This window comes from the organism of the source record quoted next, unplaced genomic scaffold, assembly GCF_019419815.1.
Source record: "Pyrus x bretschneideri cultivar Hongxiangsu unplaced genomic scaffold, Pyrus_bretschneideri_v1 Contig97, whole genome shotgun sequence".
NCBI classification, from domain to species: domain Eukaryota; kingdom Viridiplantae; phylum Streptophyta; class Magnoliopsida; order Rosales; family Rosaceae; genus Pyrus; species Pyrus x bretschneideri.
Window position 1 is genome coordinate 710,443 of NW_025999839.1, and position 15,311 is coordinate 725,753.

At 44.1% G+C, this 15,311-nt stretch overlaps 1 non-coding gene across 1 annotated transcript; it reads left to right on the forward strand.

Moving 5' to 3' along the window:
• Positions 1-11,773: 11,773 nt before the first annotated feature.
• On the forward strand, positions 11,774-11,880 carry LOC125473803. The gene has a single exon (XR_007255615.1). It is a non-coding gene; the product is annotated as a small nucleolar RNA R71 (small nucleolar RNA).
• The last annotated feature ends 3,431 nt before the right edge of the window (positions 11,881-15,311 follow it).

Sequence of the window (15,311 nt, forward strand, 5' to 3'; positions counted from 1 at the left end):
CGAACTTGTGATTAACCAACTGAACGACGTGTTTCGTTGAATGAGTTGTACTTTAGCTCCCTATCACATGGTCGCCACTTACCTGGTCGAGTCGTTCGACCAAATCACATTTGAACACATTTCACGTCTCCACAATACTGACGCCGATGAACTCGCCCAGATCGCCTCCGGAGCACAACTCATGGGGGGCAAACTAAGTCGAATTGTGGAAATTGCGAACACGGGTCAACGCTCGTACCCCGTTTTGATTAATCAGCAAACTCTCCAACGCGCGCACGTAATACGTACAAGGGTGATGTCGCTCCCATCCCTATTAGAATGAGGAGATCCCATAGAAGTATGTGCTGTCGAAGTAGAACCGGACGATTGGAGAAAGACGATGTTACGGTACCTCAATAACCCCAATGGGAAACACGACCGAAGAACGAAGGTGCTCGCGACGAATTACGTGTCGTATCAAAATGAATTATATCGCAAGGGCGAAGATGGTTTACTACTATTGTGCCTCGGCCCACACGAGGCTGCCCAAGTAATGGCCGAGGTACATGAAGGAATTTGCGGAGCGCACCAATCTGGACGAAAGATGCGCTGGTTGCTCCGACGACACGGTTATTTCTGGCCCAATATATTAAAGGATTGCATCGAATATGCGCGGAGATGCGTATCATGCCAGATTCATGGACCCGTGCAGAGAGCCCCGGTCGAATTGCTACACTCGGTTACTAAACCATGGCCGTTCAGGGGTTGGGCAATGGATGTAATTGGCAAAATTACGCCATCATCGGGGGCAGCGAAACACGCATGGATAATTGTAGCAACTGACTATTTCACTAAGTGGGTCGAGGCAAGGTCATACGCCGAATTAACGGCTAAAGAGGTATGCAACTTCGTAGAGGAGAATATTGTGACCAGATTCGGCGTGCCAAAAACGATCATAACTGATAATGGCACTATATTTACGGCCGATAAGTTTAGGGAATACGCGGCAAGTTTGAATATCCGACTCGAGCAATCTACGCCGTACTACCCACCGGCAAACGGACAGGCCGAGGCAAGCAACAAAGTGTTGATCGGCATCCTTGAAAAAATGGTAAAAGAGAAACCTGGGTTGTGGCATTTGAAGTTAAGTGAAGCATTATGGGCATACCGAACTTCACCTCGGTCGGCCACTGGAACCACTCCTTACGCGTTAACTTATGGACACGACGCCATGTTACCGGTCGAATTGAGTATAAGTTCATTGCGAGTAATCGAGCAGAGTGATTTGTACAGTATTGAATATAGTCAAGCGATGCGACAAGAGTTAGAAGACTTGGAAGAAAGTCGAATCGATGCAGTTAACTTGTTAGTAGCAAAAAAGAAAATTGCCGAGCGAGCGTATAATCAGCGTGTAAGACAAAAAACGTTCGGCGAAGGAGAATTGGTTTGGCAAACTGTGTTGCCTGTTGGGATTAAAGACCCCAGATTTGGTAAGTGGTCGCCGAATTGGGAAGGGCCATTCATCGTTCACAAAGTACTCGGCAAGGGGGCATATCATCTAAGAGATCGGACGGGTTCAGTTCATAAGTTGTCGATTAATGGAAAGTTTTTAAAGAAGTACTATCCAATTACATGGGAAATGCAAGAGTAAGACCATTGTATTAATAGCAAGACAACCATTGTATTAATAGCAAAACGACCATTGTATTGATAGCAAAAAAAAATCATTACAAGAAAAACAAATACAAATACAATGGTGAAATCCTAAGGGGTCGAAGGGAGGAAAGTCTCAAGGGCAGCCTTCAGCTCCAGCCACTTCGCTTCGCTCAAAATTATCTCAGCCTGCCGTGTCTTCTTGTTACACTGCAGTTGCTGGATACGCCGTACACCGGTAGCGAAGGCCGTCAGCCGAGCCTTGTTAGCCTCAAAGTCTTTCTCCAGCTCGGAAGCAGCAGCCGACCTTTGCCGTTGAAGGTCAGAAATCTGACGTTGGAGGTCAGAGATCTGACGATCAAACTCGGTCAGCTTTGCTTTCTTCGCCTTGATCGCCTCCATCTCTACTCGGCCAGCCTCATGCGCGACCTTTGATGCGTGATTTATACGCACACAAATTAAACCCTCTTTTCGTCAAATTGTAGTATATGTATAAGTAGGGATCGTTCTGGACCGGGGATTAGGAGGGATTGTTAATCACTTGGATTTGACTCAAAAACGTAAAAACAAAGTTAAAAACGTTCACAAAGACTCAAAGGACTCAAAACAAGTTCAATAGACTCAAAACTGCCTAAAAACACTAACTAGGCAGTTTCTGACCTTAAACCTAATGTTGGACGAATTTAAGATTAAGGCTTGATTCAAACGTAAAAACACAATATAAAACACTATACTAGACTCAAAAAAATGCAAAACTAAACTTTAAAACACTAAAACAAACCAAAAGACTCAAACATCACCCAAAACACTCAAAACTGCCTTAAAATCACTTTCTGGGCAGTTTTGAGCACTTTGGTGAATTTGGACGAAATTGGGAAATAAAATGAATCAAAACACTCATAAACACAAACTCAATGTATTTCTAACTAATCTAACACTTTAAAATAAATGGGGGATTGGTTTTGGATGAATTTAAACTAAAACAGAAACTTGGAAATAAAACAGATTCTAAAAACGAAATTAATGAAATAAAATGATGAAAAACTAGTTAGAGGGTTCCTTATCCACACATGAACATAAGCAAATAATTTGACTCCCAGTTATGACTTCAACAAACGATGAATGACAATGCTCCAAGTTAATTAGGTTCGCTTAAACTAACTTTCAGATTTCCCTAGATTCATTGGATTGAATGGGATACGCATTACAACCAAATTATTCCTAATCAAAGTCCCTAACCATGGAATACACATGATAGAGACATTCAACAAAGATCATTAAGTTCAACGGAAATCATAAACATCGACTAGGCATTCATAACTATGGAATACGCATGTTAATCTAGCCTAGGGTTTACTAAACACAATCGTGACTAGCGATCTTTACTACTCATGAATATAAGTTCATAACGATTAGGTGAAATTCCCTTATATCCTAGCATCAAGTTTAGGCATGCAAATTAAGTGTCGACCCTCAACCCACATACATAAACAAGTTCTTAATCAAAACAGAAAAGTAACCCACATCTAAAGTTCATGAATTCATAACTGGAGTAAATCAAATCATAACCAACATATGTTCATGGCTTCAAATTCGCCTCTAACTAAAAAGAAATTAGTTTCACATGTTTAACATAATTGAATAACAAGTTAAATTAAACATGAAAACAAAAACAAGAAAAGAAAGAACAAATGGATGGAAAGTTAGCTAAGGGGTTCATCTCCATACATGTTATACTTGCATAATAAAATGATTTCCAATTGCATTTCAACAAATCATTAATTCTCAACACTCCAAGTTAATTAGGTCCGCTTAAATTAACCTTCAAATCTTCCTAACGTTATTGAATTGGATGATTGCATACGACAATCCAAAGCATTCCCCACAAGTCCCCTACATGATTGCATAATAGAGATACAAGCAAGAATCATTACGCTCTATGAAAATTATAAGTATTGACGAGGCATTCGTTACTATGATTGCATGAAACTTATGCCAAGAATTCGTTTAACGCGATTGTTTATAAGCAACCTCCGCTACTTGTGAATATAAGTTCATAACGATTAGGTGAAACTCACTTATATTCTAGCGTCATATTCATGCATGAAAATTAAGCGCGCATTCTCAATAAACATACATAAATAAGTTATCAATCAAACGGTTAAACAAATTGAATCCACAACTTAAGAAACGCAATTAGAAGTAATCAAATCAAAATGCAAGCATAAACATATATTCAAATCACCCCCTAGCTAAAGGGGATTTAGTTCCTCATGGTACAAAACAAAGAGAATTGAATTTAAACATTGAAATCAAAGAAACACCTAAACATTCCAACAACTCAAACTTGAATTGTATGAACGTTTTAGGCACTCTTCTCTTCCTCTTCGTTGTAGCACAAGGTCTAGGGATAGTTTGATGGTGTGAATGGTTTGGGGAGTGGTGGAAATGGAAGGATGGTGTTTGGATTGTAAGGGAAGGCACGGCACAAGGGTGGTTTGATGTCTACATTTCTGCAATGGATGAGTTTATGAATGGAATGGATGGACTTTGTGAAGGGCACGGCCCCAAGGGACCAATTTCTGTTGTGAAATGGATTGTGTATGGATGAGAATGAATGAACGAGTATTTATAGGTGAAATGGGGGGAACATGACAGCTAGGTTGCATGTGCTAATGCTGGAATGGTATGGTGAGTGAATGTGCACGGCAATGAGTGTTGTTGGTGCTGAAAATGCATGTGTTTAAAGGGTGGAATGAATGGAATGCAATCTGAAATGCATGTGAATTAAAACTAGAGTGATGATGATGAATGCATGTGCAAAGGAAGTGGATTTTCTGCAAATGCAAGGTGAATGTGCATGGCTGAAAATGCATGTGAAAGCATGTGAATTAAATGGATGTGGGTGGAAATGTGGCTGCAATGATGAAGTGAATGCATGTGGAATGGATGCAAAGGGAATTAGGCTCGGCAATGATGGTGTTTTTCTGTGGTGAATGGTAATGCAATGTGTTTGCATGTGAATTAAAGCTATGTGAGTGAATTAAAGGATGGAATGATGGAGGAACAAGTGCATGTGAATGCATGGTGATAGCATGTGCAAGGATGGAAATGGGATGCTGGAAAGTGGAGGGAGAGCCACGGCAATGATGATTTCTGGTGGTGTATGTTTGAATGGTGCATGTGGGTGAATGTGTGGCTGAAATGTAAAGGGGGGGAAGATGATGAATGCATGTGCACGGCATGGGTATTTTCTGGAATGTTGAATGTGCATGTGAAGTGGCTGATTAGAATCTAGGGTGCATGTGGAATGGCTTTGTGGCTGAAATGATGAAGTGAGATGCATGTGAATGCAAAGGGAGGCCACGGCAATGAGTGGTGTGAATGATTGAATGTGCATGTGGGTTGATTATTTAAAGGGAGTGCATGTGGATTAAAGGTTGGAATGAACATGAAATGCACGGTTTTGAGAGGATTTCTGGTGGTGAATGGGTGTATGTTTGAATGATTAAAGGGTGTGGAAGATGGCTGGAAAGTGTATGAATGGTGGAGGAAAGGTGGAAGTGCATGTGGAATGTGATGGGAATGCAAGAGGGGGGAGCTGGAAATGCATGTGTGATGCACGGCTTTTGGGCAGATTTAAGGATGAAAATGTGTTGATGGTTTATGGAGATGCATGTGCAATGGATAAAGAAAAGGTTTAAATGTCCTAGAACTAAAGGGAACAAGGTTCCAACACTTTGGTCTTCAATTAGGTCTTCAATTTCGTCCAACACTTTGGCTCCAAGCATAAGCTATCCATCCTTAGCCCAAAAGTGCTCCAAAAGTCTCCAAAATGCATCTTTTTGCTCCTTTAGCCCTTTGGACCTACAAACACACGAAAATAGCTTAAAGTACTAAAATAACTAAAGAAACATAACGTAAATGCACGAGAACAAGCCATTTAAGTCGCATGAATATGCTCCTATCAACCTTGGCCACCTTCAATTCATCCTCGGCTTGTAGGGCTCGCTCGAAGATGAGAAAGTGTTGCCGAGTCCGCTCCAGGAGATCGGTGAGGAACGAGATACCCTCCGGGCTCAGGTGACCATCGCTGGCGAGGTCATTGAGACACTCTCCAACAGAGTCAAGGCCCTTGCACCGGAGAGCTTGGGAAGCAGTTAGAGACAAGACTTCGTGCAGCTTCACGAAGACTTCGGCGGGCGTGGCTCCCGCCGATTCGGCCGGGGCGGCAGAAGAACCGGTCTCACCGGTCGTGCTTTGAAGAAGAGCGTCGAGCTCCACTTCCCACGATGGCTGCACATGAAAAGGAAATTGTGTGAAGAAAAGTAAGACGTCGTGATGTAGTGCATAAAGAAAAAGGAGATTGTTTTAGACCTGCCGAGAGGAGACTTCGGCCATGCCCTCTGGGTCATTGCTCGAACCCAGGGAACTTAATGGCCGAGCCCAGTGCCTCAGACCGCTACGCAATTCACGCGGCCGATGGAGGTCATCTACATTTGATGGCCACGACGGTGGCCAGGAAATATAGACAACGCCCCTCGGCGCATAAAATTGTCGGTGAAATGAATGTTCGGGCACCTGACATTTAATAGTTTTTAAAAACAAAAACGTCACAAAAAAAATCAATACAAAAGAAACGAGACTTACAAAGGCCGAAGAGACTTCCTGTGGAGGAATGGGAGGATCTTCATCCTGCGGATGGATCGGCGTTTCGACCGTGACCTCAGGATCGGCCATCGGTCTCTTGCCACGATTCGCCGCAGGAGAGCGCGGTCAAGCGGTCGCCTCGACTGTAGGAGGACGAACGGGAGGAGAATTGACTGGTCGACGGCGGCGTTGCAACGGGACTTCGTCACTCTCGCTCTCGACATCCTGAACAAAAGGAGAAAATAGTTAGCATTACGACCAAAAACCTAAAGAAACAAGTGGAAGCAGAATTATACCTCCAAAACGACCGTTGGAGTCGAGGGAGCTTCGGCAGGTGCAGCCGACTTCCCCATTTCAGGCGCCACGACTGGCTCCGAAGCTGGAGCAAGTGCGACGATTGGATCGGCCAGGGAGACGGCTGAAGGAATCGGGATTGGAGATGCCGGGGCAGCCGGCACAGAAGGAGAGCCGGCGGGAGCAGGCGTCCCAGTAGTGTCACTGGGGACGACATGAATTTCTCGGTCGCCCTTCTTCGCCAATTTCTTGACGCGTTTAGAAGGACGATGGGCCTCCTCCGCCGGCTCGTCCTCTCGGTGGGGGCGTTTGGAAGGGACCGTGCGCTCAGTGACAAGGGTCCTCTTCTTGGGCATCAGCTTCTTCGTCCTTGCTACCGCGGCGACCACTTCGACCGTCCTCGACCCACGACCCCCTGAAGAGCAAGGTAATTAGTAACATAAAAAAAAAAAATAAAAAAAAAAAAGAGAAGAAAAACGGAGAGAATACCTTGGGCTGACTCCTTGGGTTGAGTCGAGGATGTTGACCTGGGACGGTCGCCAAAGATCTTCCTCACCAGATCTTCGGCCGGGGCGCCAAAGAAGTCGCCGGTATACTCCTCCCACCAGTCCCCGAAGGTATCGGTTCCCAGAGATTCAGGAACCGTCGGCCGAAGCCGAAACTTCCTGCATTTCTCCTGGAACTCCTGGTCCGACGTCTTACATTCCCTTTCGGAGGAACCGGTAAGACGCCCCCGACTCAGGAGAGACCGAGAGGCAAGCAGAGGGACGGGACAGCCTTGAAGATAGCCGAGCTGCCGGGCGAGGAAGTGGGGGTGATAGACCTCCCAGCCGGCTCGGCGGGCATCGCAACCCAAAGGAAGGTCGCGGGCCAGAACAAACGACCCCCAGCACCGACGGATGTCCGCATCCTCGTACTCGGCCCATGCTGCCGTGGCAAGCCTGAGCGAGGAAGGGTATTCCTGGCGCCGGCACACCAGGAACTCATCATCCGAGAGGACGTCGAGGCTGAGGAAGTGTTTAAAGACCTCATCGGCTCGGTGAGGTGGTGCCGGTCGAGAAGCCAGTTGAAGGCCGAGGGCGGCCGTTCGTTCAAAGGCAGGAACCTCCTGTCGAAGGGTGGAGAAGTAGACCTGCAACCAGAGTTGGAACACCCAGAGGGGTCCGTTCTGGTACGGGTCAATTTTGCCAATGGTCGCCTCAGCCAGGCAACGGTAGAGGTTGGCGAGTATGGCTGGACTGAGCGCCAGCAAGCGACCATTAGCCAGTGCCTGGGCCACCGGCATGTTCTCCACCAGGCACTTGTTTGACCTGGTACAACAGATGAACTTGTTATACCAGTAGAAGAGGAAGGCCTCGTGCTCTCCCTTCCTAAGGCCTTCCTCACCTCGGCCGGCGAAATGAAGGATGAGCGTGTTGTAGTTGAAGAAGTTCTTGTGGAGCTTCTGAACTTCTTCCCTTGAAGGCTCCCGATCGCCCCGGCTTAGCGTCTCGACGGCCCTTTCTTCGAATAGTGCCTTCAGGTCAAGAGGAGAAGGGTATCCGGAAAGGGCGGCGTCAATAGGAAGGCCGGCCAGGGAAGTCCCAAGGATGGCCGAAATGTCGAGGATAGTGGGGCCGAGGGGGCCGAAAGGCATGACCATGGTGTTGGTGGCCGAACACCATAAACTCAGGGCCGCCAGGAGCAACTCCTTATCCATGGCAATCTCCATGGTTGATAGAATAATGGCATCATAGATACCGAGAGCCTCTTAGAGAAGAAGGTGCTCATTCGGTCGACCCAGGCAGCCCAAGCCGTAGTAGTCGAGGGCCAGGCTCCCTGAGGCCGCGCCAGAGTCCATTTCGACCAGTCGAACCCCTGCAGCAGGGGTGTTAAGCACTGCTCCTTGAGCAGGTTAGTGACAGACGACGGCACTACGTCTCTGAAGAGGGGACCCAGAATTTGGTGGGTGGTGGCCATGTCTTCTTCAAATCGTAGCGTCTTGACGGCGCTCGGATCGATGAAATCCTTGCACTTGTTGATCTCATCAGAGAGCTTTGAAATGAAGGAGGCCATTTGTGGAGAAGAGATGTTTCTGGAAAAAGAAGGTATTGCAGAAGGAAGAACTGGAAGGTTTGATTTGAACGAACAAGGATGAGGAAATTGAGATTTTAGAATTTCTGAAAGCGTAAAAGGCGAATGGCAGAAATATGGGTATTTATAGGCCTTTCAGGATGAATATCAAACGTCTGGGATTCGAAAAGCACTGGTTCAAATTGGAGGGAAATTTAACCAGGAAAGGCTCAATCATTTCGGATATTTTGGGAACCTGCGAAGAGGGGATCGTGGAGTCGAAAATCCAGGACGCACGATTGCGTGCGACGCCAGTTTTAAGGCATTAATGAGGATAAGACGTTCCAGTTAGTGCACGGTTTCGAGGCCCACGATTGAAAGTTTTAAGAGCGGTGGAGAATCGACACGTGGCCATGCTTTGGGGGCAATAAGGAAAGTGCAATCATGCCTCATAAATGCGCAGGAATAACGGTCATTAAGTAAAGTTCAAAAAAGCAATAAACGTTTTCGCTTCTTCAAGGTCGAGGCCCGACCAAGAGTTAACGGTCGGCGACCTCAGAAGCGAGGGGGCAATGTTTGGGCCCAAAATATTATTGCTGGGCCGAGCAGCAGGATGTGCTCGGCCCAAGGAGATGATAAATACTATGGGCCGAATAATAGGGCCCGGGCCAGCTAACAGGGTCGGCCAAATCCTATCATAAGTAGTCCAGATAAATAGAAAGGTCGAGGAAGTCCTGGTGCAACTAGGATTCTCGACCAGCAAGGAATGAAGTCCCGAAAAGAAGGAAAATTCAGAATCCCAGTAGGAGTAGGTTTGTTCGAGGAAGAAGCGAAATGGGACAAGGACTCCCAATCCAAATCGGAGTCGGTTTCAAGGAATGAGGCACTATAAATACAAGAAATCATGCAAACAGAAAGGACCTTCAAATCAGCATACAATTGCCCTGCGCAAAACCTCTCAACACCTTGAGATTTTTTCCTTTTCTTTTCCTGCCGACACACCTTCAGTTTGGATAAACAGCACTGTGGAAGCGCCCGGCGAGCACCTTCAGTTTGGATAAACAGCACTGCTGCCGCAGAATCAGCCGACCGAGAAGCATCTTCAGTTTGGATAAACAGCACTGCGTGGAGGTCGACCGATTATCTATCCAAGTCTCGGTCGAGAAAGGTTTTCGAACCTTTGTTGGCAGAGGTCACCTTGCTAGCCTTCTCGGCATAGTTAGGTGTTACGAATTACATTGCTCGGCGTACTGGTCGCCGAGTGGTTTTATGATTGGATACTCACAAGTGAGTTTCAGGGTTCGGCATTCCGACGGCCGAACTACGTTTACCATCAAGACATACATCACGTTCGAGTACCTGTGCCCATACACCTTGGTCTCGATTCGACGTGCTTATACTCTCACGAATATAATCACAGTGACCGAATCGGGCTCGGACGATTTGTGAACTCCGCAGAATTAGCAGCCTTGTCTTCAGGCTGTAGAACCCAGAGACCGAGAGTGTTCCTTCCTCGGTCGCAATCGCAAGTTAAAGAAGTCAGCGACGCGCTCAACGCAACATCAACAAATTTTACTCCTCGGCCGAGCTTGGCCGACGAGTTGGCACGCCCCGCATTCGACCGAAGGACATAGTTAGCTTATTAGTTACTCGGCCTGCGCGCCACGTAGGTTTTGTAATTTTTAGGGTCAACATATGTATATTCCCATCTCTACCTAGCAAGAGGCTTTTTGAGAGCTCACTGGCTTCGAGTTCCGTTGGAACTCTGAAGTTAAGCGAGTTCGTGCGAGAGCATTCCCAAGATAGGTGACCTACTGGGAAGTTCTCGTGTAAGTTCCCAGAAACAAAACGGTGAAGGCGTGGTCGGGGCCTAAAGTGGACAATATCGTGCTACGATGGAGTCGAGCCCAAGATGTGGTGGGGGCTCGGGCCAGGTTGTGACATACACACTTTGTGTGTATGAACACATTTTTTTTAAAAATGAGAAGGGGAGAGAGAGGGAGAGAGAACGTGGAGGGAGTGGGAGGTTTTTGTTTTTGGTTTTTTTTTTTTTTTTTTTTTAATATTAGAGGTATTTTAACATCTCCTATAAGTGAGGCTTCAAAAAAAATAAAACAGTAAAATTTAATTGCATTATTGCCCATCATTTTTTTGTGTGATAGAAGACTAATTTGTCTTTTCACCCTCTTTTGGTTGACAAATAGGGTATATATATTAGAGCCCCTCCAAAGAGAGGGCCTTATGCGGGCGCCTACTTTAGCTACTCTCAGGGTCGCCCTTGGACCTCTTCCTCCTCAAAATTTGGTACCAAATTTGCTCCAGCCTTCACATGTTTTCCTTTCAGAAAAGTTATTGCTTTTGCTTGCTCTTGGCTTCTCAGATTAACTACAATTTTGCTTGGAAAATAACATTTTTCCCTAACAGTCAATGTATAAGCTAGCTAGCCCATTTGAACCTCCAAATTTTTTTATCAAAGTAGCCTGGTTCTGAAGAGTTGTCTCAATTTTACTCATAAACTAATTTGTATGGAATGAAAGAATGTTTACGTCACCGGCAAGTTGAGCATGATATCTTCCAAATTATTCTTCTTCTCTTGAGGTTGTAAAACCAGTGTTGGCTTTTGCACATTCTGATTGTTGTTTCATGAGATATTAGAGTGATTTCTCCATCTTTGGTTATAAGTATCTGAGTATGGATCATTACTCGAACGTCTATGTGCATTCTAGATCATTACCTGACTGTCTGTGTGCATTCACCATGTTCGCTTGCTCTTGAACAAATTCCAGAAAATCAACTCCATACGGACAAACAACTGTGGCATGACTAGGAATGGCACATATGGAACAAATCTCTTGAACTGGTGCTCTCCTGTTCATATAAAGAAAAGTTTCAAGTTTACTAGCAATCGTATCGACTTGAGCCTTTGAAGCAAAAACATTAGCATTTGAATCGTTAATCTAAAAAAATTCCAACACGCTTTCCTCTTGCTTCAAGATGTTACATTTTAAGTGCTAGAGTATAAAAAAATGCTTAACATTCAGCTGGCGTCTTATTCTTAATTTATCCCCCTGCATAGTTGTTCACTATAGCTTTGCTTGAAATTGTTAATCCTTTATAAAATATCTGCATGAGAACAAGAGTATGCAAACTATAGTGCGGACACTGAATTTTCATATTATTTAATCCCTCCCATGCCTCAAAAAATGTCTCATCTACCTATTGAGTGAATTGCATGATATTATCACTCAATGTATAGGTCTTCTGAGTCAAAAAGAATTTCTACAAGAATTTAGTCTAAATGTCAATTTAACTCATCAAGGTTCCAAGCCTCAAGGAATTCAATCATGTCTTCGCTTTGTCTTTCACAATGTATCGAAAGACCTTCATCAAGAAGTTCCTCGGTGACTCCTTCTGACAATGCCATGTTGGACACCATTTTGAAGATATCTCTAATATAAGCCAATGGGTCTTCAGTACTCATTCCATGAAAGAATGCATCATATCAAAACGAATATTCTTCAACTCGTAATTTCAGGCGATAGCAAAGAGAACAATGCTTGATGGTGATTTTGGAATGGTTGGATATCAAGGTCGCCTATTGTTTCATTATGAACTAACATCATCTTGTTCTCTTATCTGTTTTCTGTCTCACTATTTTCCTTTTGTTCCTTGCGGATTTCACAAAGTCTTTTCTCAATTTTCGGTTCAAACTCAAGTAGTACACAATCCGACGAACTGTGAGATCCCATATTTTTATATTTTATTTAGAGATTAGAATAAACTATAAAAGCTTAGTATATTTTAACCATCTTGGATGTTATGCATGTAGCATGCATTTGATTCATGCTTACTATTGCATGACTAAGATTTATAGCTTAGCATAAGTTGACTTCACTAAAGCTAGAGGTGGAAAGTCTACGAAGCTACTTGTCAGTTGGTGGTTACACTTTCATGCATTTGGACTACTCACTTAATGACTAAGCTTGATTTAGCATAAGGTGGTAGAGTTAAGCAAGAGGTGTAATGTTTTAAAGCCTTTTATTACCTTATGTCGACACCTCTTGTGTGGGAAAATAGGTAATCATCAAATATGTAAGAACGCAGTGCATGCAGTTTACGTAGATTTTATACATAAGAGAAACAGGGAGAGCTAGGGTTTAAGGGTGTGCATTAATCCGAGAGATAAATGTAAACTGCACACGGTGACATTAGGGTAGACTGGCCATTAGGGGTCACGTGGTGAGTTACAATTTATGAAGGATATAATGAACACATAAAGGGATGATATGATAGGGCACTACGTGGCTAAAGCTTTGATATTATTATTGTATTTTCTAGAGTGTGTAAAACGACATCGCTTGACTGGCATATTATATATTCTACTCATTGAGCAATGGTAGTTGTTGCTCACCCCTCACCTTTTATTTTACAAATGAGTCATTTGGCAAGACAGGTGATTGATGAGCTGAGATTGTATTAGACAAGAGATTTAAGAGTTTTACTATTTTGTACACCCTGTTAGGATTTTGGAGCTATTTTTGTAAGAGAAATTTGTGTGAACACGAAAGATTTGAAATTTCGATGTCTACAATTTGTTTTCCGTATTTATTTTTATTTTTGCTCTCGCACCAAGCGTGGGATTTTTTTTTTTTTTTTCCACCAACCCCGAGTTTGGGGCGTAAACGCATACCAAGCATTCACCTTCAAGAAAAAAATTGAAAAAGAGTGAGAATGATCCTAAAAAAATAAACAAATAAATAAATGAAAATAAATAAAAATATCACAAAACTAAATTAAATAAACTCGATCCAAGACAGCGGCGCCCAAAACTTCTTGTGATAATGAGCTTAGCACAAGCACTAAGTTAGAAAGCTACTTTGTTTAGATCCAGACTGACTTAGCTTACTTGCACAACATCTCCTATTCATAGATCTACGCCCGCCTTTATATAGTTAGATAATAATTGCAAGTGAATATTGACACACCCCGACCGAGATCAGGGCGTGCTGGCCACCACGCGGAGGTGACGTAACCATGTGCACGTGTGGAAGCTAATAAAATAGTAATATAAAAAGTATGAATAATTAAAAACTAGCAACATAAGGTGATAAAAAAAGTGCTAGCGTAAGTGGGACGCTAAGTTCAGAGCAATAAGTCTACAGCAGTCCAAAAGAAAATGATATGAAAACAGTACACCCGAAGGTGACCCTACGCTGGTGATCGTCTGTCAGAAATGCCGGGAAAGCCCTCAGGGAAACCACCGAACCTGCTAGACAACTAGAACTTGGAGGGGCGCAAAACAAAAGTGTGAGTGGGCAAAAACAAAGCTTTTCGAAAACCATTTAGTAAAATACATTCTAACCCCTCGCCGTAGAACCTGTATACTTCCCAGAGAATAAACACATATACGTATGTATAGATATGCCAAACATGCTCAAGAATATGCCATGTCGAAATCTCAGAATGAAATGTAAGTGCTCAGGTATAAATCATAACAATAACATATAATCTGGCAGCCAGAGTCACCTAACGTGACCTGTACGGCTGCATGTAGAGCTCAAATCTCAAACTCAATAACTGAACCTGCCCACAAGTCGGAACCACCTAAAGTGGTCTATACGACAGGCCTGGGTATAACATATATAAACGCTCTAGTGCTACGATCACGTGAAGGCTGTGCAAATAATCGCGGGTCACCTACGAGTCGGAACCACCTAATGTGGTCTGTACGACAGGACTGTGCACCTAACTTGGATCCAAGCTGAGCGTGTGGTGCGGGAGGTGAACATCACGTGAAGGATTGTGCCCTACTCTGGGCGGGAGCACTAACATCGGGGGTGCAGGTTATGAGCTCTCTAAGTATCTCGAATCACTACTGAAAGTAAACATGAATAACACTTACCTGGCACTTACCTGTGCGTCCACAGCACCCAATATGCATATGTATATGTATGCAACTAATAACGTAGCCAATGATGCATAAATAACGATAATCTAATGTATGGCATATGGCAAATGACAATTCAAATCAATTTCTGGGAAAATATAAGTATATAGGTATATACGGAAAACCAAAAACCCACTCACTGGTATGTGGAAGGGTCGTAGCCCCCCTGCCTCGAGTGACCACGCTCGTCCTCGGGATACGTATCACCTATATGCGAAACAATTATAAAAACGTTAATTTTAAAGCACATAACCAACTTCTCGTAACAACTTCTCATACATTGCTCAAATTGGACAAATGAATATACCAACGTGCTCTACACAACCTCAGGATCACACCCAAATTTTTAGAATAATTTTTCACTGCCGCACGCGCCCCCACGCGAAGGCACGTGCCTGGCACGCTGACGGCGTCAACTGACGACGTTAGGAATATTCCGTTAGTTATAACGGATTCCGTTAACGGCGTCAGGAATATTCCGCAAGTCTGACGGAATATTCCGTCTCCTTCTCCGGCGAACCTCCCGCGCCGTCGTCGGCGTCGGAAAATTGGAAAAATTTCAAACGTTGATATCTCGTTCGTTTTTCACCCAAATTTGACAAAATTACTACCAATTTGAAGCTTAGACCTAGGAGAACACGAATATACCACTTTTAAGGGTTAAAACCACGAGATCTCACCTGTCACCACACTCCAATTCCGGCCAACTTCGAATACGGCGATCCCGACGTCCAAT